Source organism: Vombatus ursinus, unplaced genomic scaffold (genome assembly GCF_900497805.2).
Source record: "Vombatus ursinus unplaced genomic scaffold, bare-nosed wombat genome assembly UNPS02011700.1, whole genome shotgun sequence".
NCBI classification, from domain to species: Eukaryota; Metazoa; Chordata; class Mammalia; order Diprotodontia; family Vombatidae; genus Vombatus; species Vombatus ursinus.
The window spans coordinates 8,079,041-8,101,389 of NW_020951478.1; the positions used below are offsets into that span (position 1 = coordinate 8,079,041).

Genomic DNA, 22,349 nt, shown 5'->3' on the forward strand with positions numbered 1-22,349 from the left:
TCCTCGTTGTGTTGCTGACTTGCGGAAGCAAATTAGTGTCTTTATAGAGATGAGACTAAAGATGTTAGCCACAGTAAGAACTGAGTGAGTAAACAATGTTAAAAATAGGATTAGACTATGTTTTTTGGCTTTATTTGATTGTCTCTAAAACTAATAGCTAATTTTCTTTGAAGAGAAAAAAGGAAATGGGGGAGGGAAGGGTGACAATAGAAAGTTCAGGGATTGCCTTCCTTTTGGCATCTGAGTCTCAGGTGCTATCCTGGGTAAAAAGTGGTTATTATGTACGTACTCTGGTGATAAAAATCTTAATGTTCAAAGGTACTTCAGAAGTAATCTAGTTCAGTCCATAAATGGGAACTGATCTACAACATCACTGACCAGCAATTATCCAGGCTCTACTTAAAAACCTTAGAGGCGCTTATTACTTCATGAGACAACTCATTCCACTTTTGAACAACAAGTTTTAGGAAGTTCTTTCACTCCACGAATTTGTTTCTTTTTAGCTTCCATCCGTTGCTAAAAGTTTGATTCCTAGGGCCAAACAAAGTAAATCCAATATATCTTCATTGAACAGAGATTTATTAACTGATTATTGTTTGCAGAGCAAGCTCCTTGGGCAGGATCCATATCTTATCTAAACTGCATCTCTCCCAGCCAAGTGCAGTTCACTGAGATTTTTGTCTTTAACATAATCAATCATGAAGACACCCTTCAAGTACCTAGTTGGAGAACTTTAAGCCTAAGTTTGTTACCAGATTTTGGGGTAATGAAAGTATAGAGAATAAGGAAATATAATCCTTTCTATTTTTTGATTCTTAGTCTGTAGTAAGGTATTGTATAAATGAAAACTTGAAGCAGCCTCATTGTTAAAGGGAAAGTTATAAATATTTAACGAAAGGATAGTAAGAATGCTCTAAAAGCTTTAATTCAGTTCAGCAAACATTTATTAATCATACCCACTACAAGAAGCAACCCAAAGATGGATACTTGGTCTGTCCTCAAAGAGCATAAAATCCAAAAGAAGAAATAATACACATTCACATCTATACTCATTCACACAGCTTCCACTTTAGTTAAGATGCCCTGATCACCTCTCTCCAAGGTTATTGGAATAGCTTCCTAATTACTCTCAATTCTCTCCCCATTCCATTCTGTCTTTCAGTCTGCTGCCAAAGCAATTTCCTTAAGCACTGATCTAACCATGTGACTCCCCTATGAAAGCAGTCCTAGTGACTTAACTGTTGTTTTTAGGATCAAGTATAAACTATTTTTTTGCTTTTAAAGCCCTAATACAACTTGGTCCCAACTCATCTTTCTGGTCTTCATTGAATATTATTCTCCTTTGAGGCAGGTGGTGAGCTGGGCCTAGAATCTGGATGACCAGAATTCAAATCTAGTCTGAGGTATTAGCTGTGGAATCCTAAACAAGGCACTTAACCTCTGCCTCAGTTTCCTTAAGCATAAAAAGTTTAATAATAGTACCTCCTTCCCAAGGTTGTTGTAAGGATCAAATGAGATGTTTTTAAAGCACTTAGGATGATGCCTAGCACATAGTTGGTGCTATATGCTTATTCCCCACACTCTCCAATCCAGACAAATTGGCCTCTCTATTCCTCACACATAACATTTCATCTCCTGTGTTGGTGCCTTTGCATTGACCATTTTGTACCTTGAGAAGGAGGTAAAGCCGGTAACCTGGTCTAAGGTAGGGAGAAATAGAATGAATAAGGCTGTATCCAGTTTTAGAGTGAAAACAAAGAAACATCCAGGTAATTTAACAGAAAACCAGAAAGTAGGGCAGAACAAGAAGCCCCTTAGTTTTAGAATAAAGAGAGATTTTACTCTGGTTGAGATGGAAGTATATATATAGAAGAGTTAAAAGTAGCCCAGGGTGAAGAAAAGCCATTTTTATCTCATGAACAAATAATGTTATTGTCTAATAAAGTATTTTACATTTCACCAAGCACTTAGTGAAATAGAAAGTGCTAGTATCCACATTTTGCATATGAGAAAACATTGAATTTGTATTCTATTGAGGGAATATAACCTGTACACAGTTAAAATTATTACAAGGTAAGTTGAGAGAAATGGAACATTAACATGGCAAAATCAAGTAGGTGGCAAAAGAATTGAGCCTTGAAGAAAAATTAGAATACTGGAAAGCACAGGAGGAAAGAGTGTATCCCAGGCATGTAGTGAGGGATGGAATGTTGAATATGGTAAGTAGTTAAGTTTGATGAAAAACTTTCAATATTTGAAATAATATAAAATCTGGAAAGATAGATTGGAACCAGACCAGAAATCTTAAATTCCATTCTAAGAAGTTTGTATTTTGCCTCAGAGATAAGGGAGCCACTGGAGGATTTTGAGCAATAAAATTATATGCTCAAGCTTGCATCTTAGTAAGAGTCTGTTAGCAATATGTGAAGGATACTGGAAGCAGAAACCATTAAACAGCCTTGCTATAAATTCAAGTGTGTAATTCACATGTACTTGTAAAATTTAATTATATTATCTTTTTATTGATTGGTAGTAAAGATAATATGAGCTATGGTTACATCAGTTTAAACAAATAATTATATTCATTAAAATGTAAAAATTATAATTCATTTATAAATAGTTATTTCCCCATGGTCATTTTTCGAAAGTCTAGTTTCAAGCCCCCAGTATTGTTTTTAAATTTTTTTTCATAACTAGACCTGTTTAACAAGGATGATCTAGATTCATTTTTTTAAAAATCATATTAGTAACAATAAGGCCAAGGAAAGAAATTTATGAGAATGTGATTTGGGAGAGAGAAGAGGGGCCATAAACATGTAGATTATATAGAAGCTCCACAATTGTGTATCATAAGCACTTTTTTAAAAAAAGTTGGTAGAATCTGGACGTAGCAAGCACCAAACATCTTAGCCCCAGAATTCCCCCACCCAAAAAAAGGTGACCAAGAAAAAACTACTAACCTATACTTATTCTGCCAAAATATTTGAGGGTTATATAGGCACCAATTGCAAGAATCCTTGAGCATATTAGTAGGGAAGAAACAGGCTTTTACAGTTTTCAGTAATGGCAATTGACCAAAAGAAGTAGCAAACATTAGACCCCATTGTACTTTTTTGTTGATTATAGAAAAATATTGGCTGAATGGAACAAAATACCTTACAGACTTTTCTTTTTTATCTAAGATAACTCCCATTTCTTTAATATCAAGAATATTCAAGATTCCTTGAAAAGTATAGCAGAAATAACACTCCTCAGTGATCCTCTGATTATAAATATTGTTCAGTTGTGACTGATTTCTTCATGATCCTGTGGACCATACTGTCCATGGGGTTTTCTTGGAAAAGATGCTGGAGTGGTTTGCCATTTCTCCAGTGGATTAGGGCAAATAGAGGTTAAGTGATTTGCCTTGGGTCAAACAGCTATTAAGTCTGAGGCAGGATTTGGATTCAGGTCTTCCTGACTCCCAGCCCAACTCTATATTGAACAAAGTATGAAACATAAGTATGCTTGCTAAAAAATTAATTGCTGGTAGAGGAGATCCAGCACAGATTCTAGGTCAAGGAGGGATTTCCTGTGGATGGTGAGGTTCTCTAGATGATTTTGTTTGCAGGTGACATTACACTGATTGCCTCAAGTCTCTGAATTTTTTTTAAAGTAGCTAAAAATTTAAATAGTTAAGGTCAACTTGAAAGAATAGATTTTACAGGGTAATGGACAACAGAACTAACATGGTGATTCTTATTATAGGGTTTTAAAAGTTAAAATCTGGGTTATATTCAACTTCATAGTCCTATCAGGCAAAAATGTACAGTAAAGATTTTGAGACAGGCTGATTCAAAAATCAGACAACATAGACCAAATGTTACTCTTGACATTAATATTTCAGTTTTCACACGTGTGAATATTTGGTGAACATTGAATCCTTTGACACATTAAGAAAAGTAGGTATAAAACAGTGGTAAAAGTGTCAGTTCAAATTGTAAGACCATCAGGCTGTTGACTAGTTCATCCCATCAAGTTTAGATGTCTCCTGAGTCTTTTCTTCTCCAACCAAAAGAAATCTTAAGTTTCTTGGAAATCGGTTGTGTGGCCATTTCACTGTGATGGAAAAACCACATGACCAAGTACCATTTTGAAGACTTAAAGAAAAAAAATGTCAGATCTTGTATAGAGTTGATTACTGTATTCAAAAACTGCAAAAATCAGTGCATCTTGTTTATAAGTATTATCTTTACTTTATATAAGTAAATTAGATTCTCCAGACCAGGAAGGATGTTTGGTAGGGATGGGGCAGAGCTGTAAACTAATTTGGAGTTTTGAGAAAACGTGTAGTGGATCAGCTTCCCTAATTGGGAGGACCCCTTCCATTGCATCAAAATACTTTTCACTGTGTTCCTAAGGTTTTTATTCTTTTTTTGGAGTCATTTCTTACTTATACAACTAGAAATGCGTTTGAATTAATAAGCTTCTTTTTTAAATGCAGATATTTCTTGGAGGTTGAGAGTAGTCCCTTTATACTTTAGTATGAATTAGTTTAGTCAGATCACTTTTCTCCTAATTTCAAATTCCTTTTTTAACTCACCAAGAATATGGGAGTCTTCAGGGAAGATAGGCAAAGAAAGGATTCCAAGATAATTTTGTCCACAAGGCAAGGATTTGAGTGAGATTTGAAGGAAGCTAGAGAAAATAAGGTGAAAGAGCACTCCAAACATAGGGAGTATACACTAATAGAAAAGTATAGAGTTGGGAGATGGCATATTGTGTTCAAGGAATAGTAAGTGGGCCACAGTAGTCAAGTGTAAAATGTGTATAACAAAGTGTAAGAAGATTGGAAAGTGAGGAAGGGGCCAGGTTGTGAAGGGATTTAAATGACAAGTGGAGGACTTGACACTTGATGCTGGAGGAAATAAGGAACCATTGAAGCTTATTGAATAGTGGACTCAGTACCCTAAGGCATTTTCAAAGAAGAAAAAATGGAAAATGGGTGATTTAGTGGTACCCATTAATTTGGTTGAAATATTTTCACTAATCATGGAGGTTTTAGGTCTAAACAGAGTTTTGGCAATTTTACTAAATACTTGTTGAAAGCTAATCACATGGTGGCCAACCCACTGGTAATAAACTTTTTGAAATTTAGAAATTAGTCCTTAGATGACAGATGTACAACCCATCATTGGATCCATGGCCTTTTGCTTTACCATCATACCCTTTTAGAACACAGGGTTTACAAGCTCTGAGACATCAGAATGGGACTTGGTAAAGGATGTAGTAAAAGAAAGAAAGTGTGTAAGAGTGTTTGGAAATTACATCGAAAGTTTGGGGCAGCTAGGTGGCGCAGTGGATAGAGCACTGGCCCTGCAGTCAGGAGGACCTGAGTTCAAATCTGGCCTAAGACACTTAACACTTACTAGCTGTGTGACCCTGGACAAGTCATTTAACCCCATTGCCTAGCCAAAAAATAAATAAATAAAATGAAATTACATCAAAAGTGAAACAACCCCAAGATTCACGAAATCAGCTGTGTTGTCATAGAATTTTTATTTTAAGTCAAAAATCAAAGAAACACTAGAATAAGAGAGGACCTGGGTTCTGACATTTGTCATCTGTGAGACCTTGGAGAGAGACATATAACCTCACTAAATCTCAATTTCTTTTGTGAAATGATAGGTCGGGATTAGGTAATCCCTAAGAGCCTTTGCAACTCTTAACATTCTTTGAAAATTAAGAGGAGAGGGGCAGCTAGGTGACGCAGTGGATAGAGTACCAGCCCTGGATTCAGGAGGACCTGAGCTCAAATCTGGCCTCAGATACATAACACTCACTAGCTGTGTGACTCTGGGCAAGTCACTTAACCCCAATTGCCTCACCAAAAAAAAAAAAAAATTTGAGGAGATATGAAAAATTTGGTAAGATTGAGCTGATAAAATATTTTGTTTTCTTAAGTTTTAAAAGTATGAAAGGAAGAAATTCAGTCTAACCACCAGTTTAATTTAGTTCAAGAGCTAGAAAGTTTGACTAAATATTGGAAATTTTTAAATCAAGTGGAAAACATGGATTAAGATAATTAACTAGTAACTTAAATGCCAAGATACTATGCAAGATCAACATTCTTGTGTACTACCAAAAAACACAAAAAGTGAGGAAATCTTGAATTGAAATTCATTCTTTGCCACATTCAGTGTAGAACATGATAGGAAAATTTCCATCCGTAGTGCTCGTTTTGAGGGTATTATTCCAGCTCCCTTCCAGCCTGGAGACAAGATTCTTGACTCCCTTGTCCATCTTGATAAAGAGGAATAGTTATTGGACATTCTATGTTTTTATTATCTAGTGTGTAGTCTAATATAGCCCAATCCTATACTTATGAGCCATCTGTGACTTCACTCTGAAAAATAATCTCAGAAATCTCAAGACACTCAGAAACTTTTACTGCCATCAGTATTCATTAGCTTTTGACAAGTCATCATTCCATAATTTGGTAAAGTAATGTATAATAGCTTTGGATAACTTTAATTATACTAGTTTGATTGTCTGGGACAGAAACAAGCATTCTAGTAAGAAGTGAACTTTAATTGTGAAATCCTCACTTCATTCAAATTAGAAGTTTTTGTTTAATACCTACACATACATACTAAGCTTTCTACTAGTTATCCCTGATTACAAAAGAATTAGTTCCTCAAAGCATTAATGATCCAGTTAGAGAAATAAGACTGATAAACATGAAAAGTGAGCGCAATTAAATGCCAGATGTTGTGATACCATATGCATTGATAATAATCCTTAATTTTTTTATAGTTCACAAACATCATTGGACAGATACTTTGCTCAAATTGAGGCCTAGAAAGGTTAAGTGATTTGGCTGAAGTCAGACATCTTAGTATGTGGACTAAAATTCCAGGTGTAGCTGAAATTAGAATGTAGATCTTTTGACTCTTGGTCTAACATTGTTTCTAATATACTATGATTTCTCTGCTGAAAGAGGAATTTGCAGAAGAGAATATTAACTGGGAGGTCTCATGTCAGAGGTGGGAGTTGAGCTGGACCAAAGACATGAGAGTTAGGCAGAAGGAAATAGAAAAACATTTCTCATATAAAGAGCAGCATGAGTAAACTGACTGTTAGTAGACATAAAGTTAGAAATTTTTCCTCCCAGGAGCTGGATTTCTATAAATTTTTTCATCAATGCTTTTTTTTTTTTTTGACCAGTCCCAAGGCTAGGAGCATAGAACAGAGTATGTAGTTTAAAACAAAGCAGTCTGACTCACATAGGAATCCAGCTAATGTTTTTAGTGCAGTCATCTCTTGGTTGATTTGGAGGAGCCAAAAGAGTGATTTTTTTTGTTGTTGTTGTTTGTGTACTTTATTGATGCCTTGTATTTTTACATCACAGTCATTTCCAAACATCCCTCCCACCCCCAGTGAGCCTGCACTTGAAACAGAGAAAATAGTTAAGTAAAACCAGCCATCACAGTGTGATATTCCCAGCCATAGCCCCCCACCTCTCCAGAGAAAGGAGTGGAGTGCATTTCCTTTTCTCCACAGCCAAGTTTGGTCATTACAGTTGCATAGCTTCCAAGTGTGTTTGAGTGGTTTTTGTTTGTTTGTTTGTTTATGCTATTAATAGTGTATATATTTTTTTCTGGATCTGCTTTTTTCACTTTGCATCATTATATACAAGTCTTTGTCTGTGTTCTCTGAATTCTTATTTGGAGTTTCATGTAGCACAATCCTTTTTTATTACATTCATACACATACGCACACACACACACAGACTTTCATAGAATCATTAATTTACAACTGGAAAGGACCTTACAGAACATCAAATCCATCACCTCACATTTTATAGTTGAGCAAACTTAGGGTGAGAGAGGTTAAATGATTTGTCTAAGGTCACATACCTAGAAAGTATCCAAGGCAGGCTTTAGACATAAGATGCTACTATCTAGTTATGTGGCTTCCACTTAACCTCCAACAAAAGGCAACTCATTGGACAGCTTTGATTGTGTTACGGTTTCTCCTGATTTTCAGCCAAAATCTCGTATAGTTTCACCTAGTGCTTTAATTTCTGTTTTCCTAGATCCAGCAGAACACATCTAATTATTTGAAACCTATATCTTGTTTTCAGATACTTAAAGGGTTGTCATGTATGAAATTTTTACTTTTCCAGGTTAAACATTCCCAGTATCTTAAACCAAGTATGGTATAACATGGTTTTCTGTCTCCATACCATCCTGTTTGTTCATTGTGAACGAATTACTACATTTCAATATCCTTTTTATGTGTTGTCCAGAAATGGATGCAATGTACCATAATAGACTATGGCAGACTATTGTCTCTTGCTCAGGAAGCTGCACTTATGTTAATGCAGCCTCAAGACTGAATTATGTCCTTGGCTGCCACATCACGTTATTAAATCATTTAAATTGCAGTATAGTAAAATCCATAAGGCTTCGTGTGAACTATTGTCTAGCCCATGGGTTCTTCACCTTTTGGACTCTTCAGAATAGTGTCTTTAAATGCATAAAGCAGAATATATGGGATTACAAAGAAAACCAATTGTCTTGAAATATAATTTAAAACATGTTCATAGATCCCAAGTTTAGAACCTTTCATCTAACTACAAATGATACTTAGGTGATTGACTTTTGTAACCCATGTGTAGTTAACAAGGTCCTATGATATTTTACAAGGTCTGAGCTTCATTTTTCTCATCTATGTTATTGTAAAGAATGAATGAATTAATGTATAAAAAACTTTTTGCCCCTCAAATTGAAAATCTTTATCATCAGTGTTCAGAAACCTGTGCTTTCACATCTAGAGATTTAAGGTGGTTTGATAATGTGTTTTCTAAAACAAATTTTGAATGATCCTGGGATTGTCAAAGTATTAAAATAGAAGCAGCATGAGTTCCATAGCCCATATAGCTCAGCATTCAGTCTTAATGGTAGTACCACAGACTATCTCGTTGAAGGACATTCTTGACATCAATCTCAAAGATAAAGGAGCTATGCTGAATGACCTGGTTTTCCTTTATAACCTATATTAGGATCCATCATCCATGAATTTGTCTGGACCTTAAAATCATAATATATTGATACATCAGATAATTCACATTTTTCTTATTTGGAATTTCATGCAGCACAATCTTTTTTCATTACATTCATATGTGTCTATATGTATATGTGTGTATATATATGTACATACATATATATCGATCACACTTTCTAAATTAAATATCTTACTCTGAGATAAATCTGCTAAAAACAGCTGCTGCATAGTCAATTAAAAACACATGAAGCATTGGTATAATTCTACTAAGTAAGTTATACTCTTCCATCAGTAGTAAAAATTAAATCCACTGGTAGCCAGTCATTTCTCATATCCAGGATCAAGTTTCACTTCGCTATATAATCACCCCCAAACTCTTCAGGGCCAGAGAGCCTCAAGTATCAACCAGTTTACAAATGACTTGGAGGGGGGCGGTATAAGGAAAGAGTTGAGACATACATAATACACATAGTTTAATGTTTCACAGGGTAGCCTTCAATGCTTAGACTTTGGTGTGGATTAAAATGTGTCCACTAATGTATTCTGTTAAAGTAATGAAGTCTTTCAGTAAGATGATACTTTGCAAGAATTTTCTTCTTTCTATTGTCATAGTTGAGACGTAGACCTGGCTTTCTGAGGACAGGATGCCACAAAAGGATATTGAAGGATTTGGAAATCTTTGCTTATCCAATTACCATATATAAAGTGATTCTCACTTTGCCTCCTAGGGCTTCAAGTGAGACTTCACAGTATTTCTGAAGTAACTCTTAAGAGAGCTTGGTTCCTCTTTGGCTCACTGAAAAGGATTCCTGCATGCTGAGTCTGTGATGCTACAAGGAATCATTTCAGAGAATTACAAGGATTCTTGTTGGCATTGCCACTGTCCCAAGCTTTAAGTCTCAAGTAAGTATCTCAACTTAACCAAAATAGCCCTGTAATTTCAGCTGTTTTTATGGTTGGTTTGGATTACACTATAATTGTTTAATAAATTACATCAATGTAGTCTCAAACCCGAAATCAATCATATTTTGGTTCATTTATGCAACAAGCACACACATTCTATATGTTAGAATCAACCCAGAATTGCTTGATATGAAATAAGCCCAGAAATAGGTTTCACCTGTAAGCTCCTAACCTCTTTCTGGCCAAAATCAACATTTGTTCAAACTCAGCAAGAGGCAAAAAATCAGGGCAGTACAAAACAATCCATGTCCTAGGATCAGAGATTATTGAAATGTTCATTTGTACTGGGCTTGTTGATCTCCTTGTTCTTCCTCACTTTTGCTGATCTTCTGGACCCTGAGCTCTGCCTACCTGGATCTACACACAGTACCTGCTTGATCTTCCCTGCCTTTGCTGATCTCCTGGACTTTGCCTATCTACATGGACCCATGGTACCTGCTTGTTCCTCCCTGCCTTTGCTGATCTCCTGGATTCTGGACTTTTGTTTTTCTACTGGAACTGATTTGCTCCTCCCTATATTAATTGATCCTACTCTGTCCTTAACCCCTTGCCTGCCTATACTTTTGGTATCTAGCGAATGCCGGTGGATTAACTGAATACCCTTCCCTGCCCTCTCCTGCCTACCACATTCCATGACACCCAAGCCCCCCTGCATGACAGTGGGAATTTATTGGCTTTAAAAAAATAATAAATATGATAAGAAAAGTGCCTGTCATTATAGAATTCATTTTCTTTTTAAAGCTTAAATTCATTATTTTTAAATCTCCCTAAAATTAACTAGACCTCCTAATGTGACTTTTAGCTGCCCTCTCCTCCCCATTTTGTAGTCAAGTATATAGCATAAGATATGTTTTGAGCAGGATTCTGTAATATTCATGAAGCCATGATGCTTTCTAGAGGGACAAAGTTCATGTCTTAGGCTTCCTTTACATATCCTACAAGGTACAATGTTAACACATTAGGAGATTTTTCAGTAAATACCACTTTGGTCTGCATATAAGTTGTACTTTCCCAAAAAATCAGACAAAACCTGAGTGTGGTTTATATCTTAGTGAGAACATATTATTAGTAAGATATCTAGACTTGTTCTATAATTTCATTAGTATTGGGAACTCCCTCTGTTAGATGCAGGTTGGCCTCTGCAGCTAGAAGACTGAGATGAAGTCTATGACCCTTCTTTCCCAGGGTCCCACAGCCAGCATGTATGAGGGACAGGACTTGAACCTGGGCCTTCTTCGCACACTGTCCACTATACCAAGCTGTTGTTAGTGAGAGAATTCAATAAAAGTGACAAAGATGGAAGGAAAATCAAAATGAGCAAAGTAAATAAATAATTGTATTTGAATAGAAGGAAATGTTTTTTAAAAAACCTTTCATAGTAAAGATTTTAATACAATAATTTTGTATAACTGTTATTGAATTTTTGCCAATTCTTTTTTAAAATCTCATTTTAAGAAGCCAGTCTTTATTTGAGTCCAGCCTATATTCTGATAAATATGGTACAAGTTCAATGGAATTGAACTAGAGACCAGTTCAAGGAGATATGAGGATGAGGTGATGAGTTGTATTCTAATCTCAACTTTAAATTTTGCCTGGAACTGCCTCTGGTATTAAACTGCCAGAGCCAAATCTGAATGAAAATCCTTTTTGTTCCAAACCTTTTACTATTCAAGCCGCATTTCCTATTGTGCCCTTGATGAAAATGTAATATGAAATGTTTCTGTATGACAATTATGAAGAATTTTTATTTATTCATGTTTCCATAGTTATCACATAATTTGTCTTCATAAAATGTTTATGCTCATTCATTATTGTACTTTATTTGAGGTAAGGGACTGTGTCTTAGTTCATCTTTGTATCCCTGATGCCTGGCACAGTGCTTTGAATTACTGTAAGTGTTTAATAAATGTTTATTATGTATTTATTCTAATGTTATAATTTATTTTTAATTAAGATTAATTTCTTTATAAAAAGAAAGCTTTAGAATTAACCTGTTATTTAACGTTGTTAATTTAAAAGATGTCAGTAATATTTGTAGTATCTGTTGCCAGCATAGTAATTGTTATATAAATTTCTTTGTATTTCTTTTTCATATCTATGTTTCATTCCTCATAGATGAAACTATGAAGCTAATGGACTGGTTTTATATAGTGAATACTTCTGCTTTACATAGTACTTTTCATTCTCAGTTCCTGGGAAAATGGCTCTCATATACCTACGTCATTCATTTTTTCATTAATAATGAGTACTCCCTCCAACAATATAGATCATGTTTCTTTCATATATTAGAATACAGTATTCATGGTCGCTGTGCCCCCAAACACAGTGGTTTAGTAAAGATACTCTCCAAATTTTGCTAAACTAGTTCTTAGATGACAGACGTACATACAGTCCATCACTCAGCCCACATGTGAAGCTATTTTACTTTGGTAAGGTTTATCAGAGTTTGTACACCACTGGCATTGCTTCTGAGACCCCAGAGCCCTCTGTACACCATGATGAGGCAGCCTCGTAGAACTTTAGTAGTTGGCTTTAATAAAGTGTTCTTAAAATTGTTGTGCGGCTACCTGAAACAACTGGTTTCCAATGTAGAGAACTTCTAACACCAGGAGAGATCACAACCAGGCTATAGCTTCTTAAGTGAGTCCTAAGGAGTTGCCAGAACTTGATAGGTTAAGTGACTTTCAGGGTCAGCTAGTATCAGAGACTAGATCTTCTGTCTTATGCACAGTGCCTCTGTTTAACATTAATAATGTTAGTCAAAAATTGGAAACTTTAAGATACTGTTCAGTGCAGTTGCAAAATAAAACAGTTAAATTAGATCAACTTGAAGATTCTGAAGAGTAAGTGGCTTGTGATTTATTTTCTCCTGCTTTGGCTAGTAACATTTTAAATGTCTCATGGGATGAAACTGCTGTGACTTAACTTTCATCAAACAGCTATTCATCCAGCCCCCAACTCACTTCTGAAGCAATTGTCTTTGACAAAGAATCTTTCTAATGTCATCAAAATGTAATTTATTAAGATAATCAGGTATGAATGAGAAGATAAAACCTTCCCACCGAGTTAGAAAAGGCCATGGAATGAGGCAGAATAAAAAGCAAGAGGTTCTGCAGCACTCTCAGATTCATAGTTGTGCCTCATGTGCTAAGGAAACTCCTCAATTCATAAAGACAGTTTACACAGAAGGATAGGCTATTCTTGTGCTGATGAAATAGCTTGTGTCTTTTTTTTTTAATTAACAAATGTGTGCGTTTTAAACCAGCATCTTCCATCTTCAATTACAGGTTGGTTTTTTCCAGCTCTTCCCACCTTCTTGGGTGCCCTTTCTACTTCCTCACATGTGTTACAAGTACTGAAGTGTTGGATTCCAAATTATTGGTTAAACCAGCATATTACTTGTAAAAACAAAGAAGAGTAGTTTGGTATTTTTGTTTTGTTTTAGTTTTTAAATAATCCACAGTACCAGTATACAAAGCAGAATAGTGCTTAGGAAATAACGTATTTAATTTTGCCAGTGTTAGAAAAAACCTCAATCAAAGCTCAATTATTTCTCCTACCCTTGTTTTTCATTAAAGATTCTTTTGATGTGTGAAGTGCTGGACATAAGTATAGGAAAACCAGCCAAGCACCTGGATTCTGGAGAGAAAGTGGGCCCACAAATGAAAAAGAATTACAAATATAGATATAGATATATAACATATATGTGCATAAATATAATTATAAAACCAATTTCATTATTGCTAGAAAACATTGGTCAATGAGAACATTTGGCGAAACGGAGTATTTTGATTGTTAAATGTTTTGGCTTATTTAACTTTTTTTTCCTTTGGCCCTGGTTGGAAATCTTTCTAAAAGGTACAAATACACATTCTTGCTTCAGTTAAGTAAGAGTATAATTAGATCCTTCAGTGACTATAGATCTGAACATATATTACTACTTCAGAATGTGCCAATATGTGTGGAAGGTTTAGGAGATTGGAATCAGGACACACTGTCTCCAAGATTTCCCTAGAAATTGTGCCTTTTAATGTGCCTGCTATGGTCATTTTTTGTTTCTACAAAATCTGTAATAGTTTTTCTTAGTATTTATCCTTTCCACTAAAAGCATGATGTAAGGGTTAAAAATCAGATTGTCTTTTCCTCAATTCAAATCAAATGAGTTCTGGTTATTGTTAACCAAAGCTTCACTGGATAGGTCTGAAACAGTCATATCACATGTTCATTACTGAACAGTTTAAACCCTCCAAGTACAACAGGATATGACTTCTCTCAAATGCATTTGTTTGCTATAAACAAAGCCATGAAGTTGATATGTTTGTAAACCTCCTGCTTCTGAAGCCTGAAGGGATGCTGCTACTGCTAACCCTGTTACGATATGCCAAGAATGATAATACTTTTGGTTTTAGAATATGCCGATAGCAATTGGGTGATAGAGTTTTGCTCACATTCAGATTCATTTCAGTCATTTGTGAGTGATGTGATTTGATTTAGCAAGTGAATTTGAGGTTTTACAATTAAAACATTTTAATTATATACATTTTTAAAAATTATATTCTGAAATGCCTTTAAAAAGACTGCATTTTTTAGTACAAATGAGGCAATCAACAAATAATCATTGAGTGTGAACTGTGTCCAGTGCTGCGCTAAAAGCTTTGGGGGTTACAAAAAATGTTAGTACTTGGGGAAATAAAACTCATACCCTTGAAACAATTAGAGGATAATTAAGTGCTAACAATGTAATACTGAAAAAAGAACAATCATTGTGGGTTAGAGTAGTCAGAGGAGGTTGGACTTACCTGAACCTTAAAGAATGGTAAGATTTGAAAAGGTAGGAGGGATAAAAGAAGAGTATTCAGGGCTGGGGAAACAGCATGAGCAAAAGACAAAAGTGGAAATGAGCATGGTTTGGGGATATGCCAGGGAGGTGACTGGCCTGAATGGGACAAAGGGTACATGTTAAAAAAAATTATGAGAAGTAAGTGCAACATGGGCTGGAAGAGGAGGGGCTGGGGAGAGAGAGAAAGATTCCTGTTTTTAATCCAGGTGTCCTGGTGTGTCTTGGAACAAAGCTGACGAAAAAGTAAAATGGTTTGATAGGCCTTTGAAAGTTAGGATGTAATCATGAGAAAGGAATACAGCCTTCTGAAGAATTTTGGAAGGTGTATTGGAGAAAAAGCAGAAGTCACCTGTGTATGGTATTGTCACTATGACATCTCCCCCACACACACACTAAGAAATGAGAGATGGGCACAAAGACCCTGCTCTGTGATTTTCTGTATCGTGGATGTGGTTAAGCTTACCCTTATAAAATGACTGATTTCTAGCATCAATGAAACAGCCTTTGGAGGAGAAGGCTCCTGATCTGTTTTTACAGCAGGAACTGTACACTTTGCTTCAATAACTACTCACTCTTGGCTTATATCATAATTCAGTTTCTCAAATTCATTTTTGCTAACACAGGCTCTCCCACTTTTTCTGCATCTCTGCTGTACTCATTCAATACCACCTAATAGTCGCAAGGATCTTACTACTTAACTCTTTTATCCCTTGTTGGCAGTTTGCTCTGGCACAAAGGTACTTGCCTAATTAGAATCCTTGTTTTAACAATTCTGTGGGCTTTGTTTTTAAACTCAGTGTAATTGGTGAAAAGTGCTCTGAACTTGGAGTCAAAAGGCCTGGGTTTGAGTGAGTTCCACTCTGCTACTTATTAGCTGGCTGACCTTGGACAAGTCATGTAAGCTCTCTGAGCCTCAGTTTCCTTATCTATAAAATGGTATAAAACTTGTAACTTCCCTACCTTATAAAATTATTGAGTTAAATGAGATAGTAAAATATACTACAGCTGTTAAAATACTGTATAAATGTAATCCCTAATGATCTAATTTTTTTTAAGTTCCGATGAAGTATAAAGTTCTTTAGGATGTTACTTACTGCTTTTTGGTGGTCTTTCACTTCTCTGATGAGAACCCACTTTGAACAAGCTGAGAAGGTAGAGTAGGCAAAAGGAAGAAACATTAGGTCTGCCCTTATTACTAAAAATGCTTTTTCAATGAGGAAACACCATAATGAGAAAGGAATACTGCCTTCTCAGGAATTTTGGAAGGTATACTAGAAAAGACTACAAATGTATATTGATCACCTACCATAGTCCTTAAGGGTAGCTCTGTAAAAGATCTTAGCCCAAGGTCCATGAATAGATTTCAGGGAGTCTATGGCCTTGAATGGGGAAAAAACAAAAAAACTACATCTTTGTTTTCACTAACCTGTAACTGAAATTTAGCATCTTCTTCAATATTTAAAAATCATTCAAAGAAGGGGTTCATGGAAAAAAAAGTTCAAAAGCCCCTCTTAGATCTATGGAATGATTTTTGAATGATTTTGCTTCATATAGAAATTTATTAAGAGGAAAAGGAATAACAATACATTGCAAATTAAATATTTAATCATTTATTATAACATTTCTAATGTCAAATTAATGATACAGCACAGTTGTATCTTTTATGTTATACACACTGGGATTTTTTTTGTATAAACAGTGTATACAGGACATTAATTTCCATTTTATAGGATCCAGAACACAACTTAGCTTTTTACATGATTATAAATGCTTATAGTTGTATCCTTGTTTTATTATATTATTAATCATAGGTATGATTTACTTCATGCCAGGGCTTCAATTATAACTCCTAATTTTTAACATTGTTCTTATGGGAAAATACCATTTGCAATTATGATGATCCACTTTACAACGCGGTTTCCAGGAACACAGTTCTGCGAAAGTGGGGACTGCTTGTGCTCCCCTACGTGGCTGGGGAAAGCTGCAGACCTCTGGAGAAGGCAACAGCATCCAGCAGAATTTGTGAGAGCATCTCCCACCCGTAAGAGGTGTGAGGTAGCTCATGCCAGTGGAGGGTACAGCTGAAGCAGATTCATGTCCTCGGAGGACAGTGAAGCAGGCAGTAGATTCCTGATCCCGGAACAGTAAGTGACTGGGGACTTTGAGTGGGGTACTGGACTTCTGATGCTGCCGGCATCATCCACACACATCTGTTCTAATAAAAATTTGCTTATGGCCAGCATGCTTGTAACTAGATTAATGTCACATTTGTCCAATAGAGTGGATTTCTTAGGTTTCTGGGTATATAAGTTTAAGTGAAGGGTGACAATTCTCAAAAGTAACTCAGGTCCTTGGTGCCACAACTGTTTCTGTTTTCAAGGGTAACACAAGATTGACTAGGAAAAAAGATAGAGTCATATAGACCAGGTAGGAGACTGTTGGCAGTAATGCTAGAATAAAGTTTTGAGGACTAGGAAGGCAAAGAATAAATCCAAGAGAAGAAATGACAAGGATTCAGTAAAATTATCTAAGAAAAGGCTCAACTCAGTAATAGACTGGATATAGGAGTGGGACGCCCAGGTGTCTAGACTTGAAGACCAGGAATAGAGTCAGTACCTCTGAAAGAAACGTCACAATTAGCAAGAGGATCTAGCTTTAGGGAGGAAAAGATGAGTTCACTTTTAAACATTGAGTTTAAGGTGATGGCAGGACATACAAAAAGTTATTTTGTAGATATTAGAAAATGTGGAGCACAGGTAAAAGGGGAACAACTATAGATGTTGATTTGGAAATTATCCCCACAGAGGTTAAAAATTCATTGAGGATTACCAACTAGGGATAATTGCACCCTTTCTCCAAAGAAGAGGGTGGAGAAAAAGGTTTAGTAGCTAAAGTATAAAAGGACAATTGGGAATACTGTATAAGCAATCCAAAATTGAATTAAAATTTTCCCCGTTTTTCTTAGCATATATTTTTGCAGCTTGTGCCTTCTGGAATATTCCTACAGTAATATCATTTATATAATTAGACCCACAAATACTAGGGATGTTGTCCACCAACTGGAAAATGTTGTATTCACCAACACATATGGTCCTTCCACATTGTTATTGAAAGAAAGATTGAATTAGCTTGAAGGGATGGGATAGAGGGTAGGAAGTCCAGACAATTCCATCAGATAAAACTTTTCAGAATGACATAGCTTTATTTCTGAAGTGAGAAGCACGTAACCAAATTGGGGAAAATATGCAAGATTCCAGTTCCACTTACTTCAGAAAAGAGAAAGGCAAAAATACCTGGCATGCTAAACTGAATTGTAGGAAAAATAAACATAATTGAAAACATCAATCAGAACAAACTTCCCTAGGGTGGAATTGACATTGTGAGGAAGATAGAATTTTCTTATGCTAAACAAAAATAAATGTAAGAAGTGATGCAAAAGGAAATTTAGAAAGGAGTTGGAGAAGATTTCTTAATTTTTATGGATGGGGCCGGAGGTACAGAGAGGGAGCAGCTGAAGGTTTTATCTCAAGTCTGTAACTTAGTGACTTTCTCCTTCCATTCATTCTCCAGCTACTCAGGCTTCTAAAAGTAAGTGTTAAGCAAAATAATATGGTGGAGAAATGTAATGTATTTTAAAAGGAAATTACTTTGGGAAATTGTAAACTGCTTTAAAGACAAGGAGGTCTGAGTTTCAAGGAAGGCAAAGCAATGTTTTTTTCCTTACTGAAGGTGAGCACCTTAGACCTGGAGCTAGACTTTACCCATTCGGATAATGTGAAAGGCCTTTCTCAGGTTGTCTTGTTGCTAACTGCTGGGCAAAGTGGTCATCCATTTCTAGAGGGAGATCTCATTTTATGCTATGTTAAGTTAAATTTATATTGTAATATAAAGAACCTTGGAACTTAACATATGCTTTTAAAACATCCTAAAAACCTCAGTAGTGTGTATTTCCAAGGTATCCCTGAACGTTTTGGGCCATGAGTCCTTTCGTCCTATTTCTGTGAACTCCAAATTCAGTTACCTGCAGCAGGGAAATACTTACCACTGTTGTTTCCAACCTAGTACAATTGTCCCACAGACTTGGCCAGCTGTCCACTACATTCAAATTGGGGAGGTAAGTGAAATTTTCTATCTTCAGGACATGTAATTTGTGGAAGTAAACCATATTGAATCTGTAGTCTCTGAAAGTTTATAGGATCATAGGATTTACTTGTTAATGTAATGTTTTTTATAGTGTTTTTGTTTTTATACCCCCAAGGACCTCCCAGTAACATCTCCATCCCAAATAGAATCCTCCCATCATCTCACCCCTGCATTTTGCAGATCAGAAAACTGAAGCCCAGTGACTTGCTCGAGGTTATAGACATAGAAATTGGCAATGCCAGGATTCAAATCCAGGTCTCCTTACTCTAGTCTCGATACAGGAGTCTTTTCCAAATATACCATACTTCCTCTTTTAATTAAGGATTTGGTATTGTCTGTCTTTTATTCTAAGTACTATAGTCCTACTGAGTTTTGACTGATAAAACATTCTGTATGAGATGTTTTATGAATATATGAAGGAAGGATCTGTTATTTCCTGAGCTACAGAACTCTTAATACAGTAACTCCCTCCACCAGAGCAGCAGATTGCAACCCTTCTATGACTTGATAGATAATAAGTTACCTGAAGTACATTGAGGTTACATGACTTGCCTAGTAATTACCGTGGGCCAGCATCTGAACCTAGGCCTTGCCTCCATGATTAGCACTACCCCACCTTGCTTCTATCTGGAATGTTTGAGAGAATTTAAATGGAAGTGGCTCCATGGTGTGGTAGCAGATAGCAGGTCTCAAAGCTGGGAAGATCTCAAGCTGAAGAAGTGTTTTTGACCCACACTAGCTGTGTTACCCTGGATAAGTCGCTTAACCTATCAGTGCCCTGAGCGACTCCCAAGACAAGTTGGAAAGAAGGTGCCGACCTGCAATGAATTCATCTAGGAGTTCCCTTTACCAATAAATCCCAGTTCCAGTACCTGTCCTTATGCTGTTTTATGTAGTACGAATTAGTAATAGTACTAATACGACTACTAGTAGTAAATGATGAGGAGGATAGCTGGCGAATAGTGCTTTAAGTTTTGCAAAATGCTTTACAAATATTAATTCATTTGATTCTTTCAACAGCCCTAGAAGGTCAATGCCATTATTATCCCCATTTTACAGATTAGGAAACTGAGGCTGGCAGGTTATCATCACCCTAATTAATTTGCAGTAAGGTCTGTAGAAAAGAATCTGGTTTCCCCCAGATCCTGAATATAGTGAAAATAAGGCTTCTCGTTTTTGTTCAGTTCACTAGGAGGGTGTAGACTCCTGTTATGTAACCAGAATTCTGCAAGGACTCTGGAGAACACAGAAGCCATGCAAGGCATAGTCTTGACTGTGAGTGTTCAGTTCCAGTTCAATTCGGGTTTCTGTTGGAATCTGTTGAGATAAGAACTTAGGTAATGGACCCATGATGGTTTAAATTTCCATTTGAGTACTGAAAGAAATCCACATAGCAAGAAGCAGCTAAAATAATTTTTTTTTAAACTATGAAACTGGTAAACTCATCAGTGAGTACATATGGAATTTCAAGAGTAGCATGCTTTAGGAACTGCTAGGTGGCCAGTGCTGGGGTGAGACAGCCAGCCTGAAGGCTGGATTTGAGAGAAGGGCTAACATTGAACAAGTGGCATTTCAGCTTTATAAGCAAAAGTCCCATATATTTCATCTCTTATTTAGTATTTGGATTTTTTAAGTTTATCCTGCTTTCTGATTCCTCTCCCACCTACTCACAAAGTTTTTGCTTTTCTTATCAACCCTGCAGATTTTTGTTGGTAGGCTCACTTAATTTCTGTGTCCCCATTCTAGGAGGGAAAGTAACATTACAGTAACAAGGCAGTTTCTCATCTCTGCTGTAGTCAAGGGATCCTGTAGACCTAACAGAAACCCTGATAATTCTTGATGGGCCAATTCATGGGAGAAAATTTTGCTTTGATTGAGTCATTAAAGCTCCAGAAGCTCAAAAATACCTTAGCAACATCCTTTCCTCTTCCCTTATTGTTTCTAGAATGTTTTTAAACCTTTTTTTTTCCTAAACCTTTAAACCTTTTTTACACTGGCTTTTACAGATTTGGCTTCAATTGCACCCAGAAGGAACCATAGAATAGAATGTGACTGAGGCATCTCTCTCGGCTGCTCCTATTTCTTTTTAGCAATGTCCCTTGTGATATTCATTTATTTTAATGTGAGCATTTTTACAATTTATTATTGAAAATCAATACAAATAAAGGTTACAAAGCTACACTAGCTTTTGGCAAATGCAATCACAATACACAAGTGAGAAACACCAAGTAGGAGGACATGAGAGAGTCTGTAACAGTTGCCTGGTTGCTTTCTGTGACCATTCCACTGTTACCATATCTCAAGTCTTTTTGGTCAACCAAAACTTGGCAGGAGCCCAAACTAGTTCTAATTTTATCATGACCTGGGAACAACTGCTAATTGGCAAATCGTAATCACACACTAAAGCCGAACTAGACACCAAGGGTGTGCTTGCTTTTCAGAAAATCTCAACCCAGAAAGAAACCTTCTAGGCATATAGAAACATAAACTGCTGAGCCTTACAAAATCTAAGGTAAAACCCTGAACTGCAGCAAAATCAAAACTAACCTTCTTGAACCACAGAAAATAGCAACTGAAGCAGTTCCTCTTAATCTAGTGAACTGAAACAAGCCACTGCTTTCTTGAGCAAAGGAGACATGGTGGTGGCAGGCAGTTGTAAGAGCTACATAAACAAGTCTATAGCATGAGCTTTTGCCATTGTTTGCTTATGATTTTAAATAAGAGACAAACAAGAACCAATTCAGCCAAGAAACAAAAAGCCCCTTGATCCTGTGCAAATGTTCAGTTTGGGGTATTTTACCATTTACTTACCCCTGCTTCCTTTGACAATGTCACACTTTCTTTCCAAGGCACAACTTAGTTTTATTGCTGTGTCCTAGCATCCCATTTCCAATACCCACTTCACTTTCTATGCTTATAGTTTGGATCTTAGGGGGATTAATGAGATCATGTCTGTAGGTGTGCTCGAATAATCAAGAGAATTCAGTAAATTTTACTAGAACAAGCAGCTTTTCTGACACATTTTGAAAAAAGTTTTTCCATGAAGACTAATATGTATTTTTAACATTGAATTGTAATTTCCCCCAACAAAAAAAAAAACTTTATGATATAACTTTAGCTTTGTGATAGCATCAAAGTTTAAAACCCAGTGGTGCAATTGCTGCATTTCATGCTATATCTTAGGTTTCCATATGCAGTGGCATTTTACACACTCTAGCTCAACAAGTAATATTCCCATTCCTACAATTGTTCCTTCCTATAAATATAAATGAACTAAAAATTTACCAGTAGGGAGTCCAAACATTTCCTGAATTGGAATATCTTCTTTGGAAACCTTAATCTACATTATTTTCTT

At 36.1% G+C, this 22,349-nt stretch overlaps 1 long non-coding RNA gene across 9 annotated transcripts in view; it reads left to right on the forward strand.

Moving 5' to 3' along the window:
* LOC114039230 overlaps positions 1-22,349 on the forward strand; it is a 123,376-nt gene that overhangs the window by 87,559 nt on the left and 13,468 nt on the right. For 2 of the 9 annotated variants that reach the window (XR_003568636.1, XR_003568637.1), the window contains one exon: positions 9,777-10,058. This is a non-coding gene — a long non-coding RNA (uncharacterized LOC114039230). Of the gene's footprint in view, positions 1-9,776; positions 10,059-10,352; positions 11,905-16,775; positions 17,091-18,913; positions 18,966-20,178; positions 20,270-21,000; positions 21,117-22,349 lie in introns of those variants that run through there. The other 7 variants (XR_003568641.1, XR_003568640.1, XR_003568642.1 and 4 more) reach the window with 7 other exon arrangements.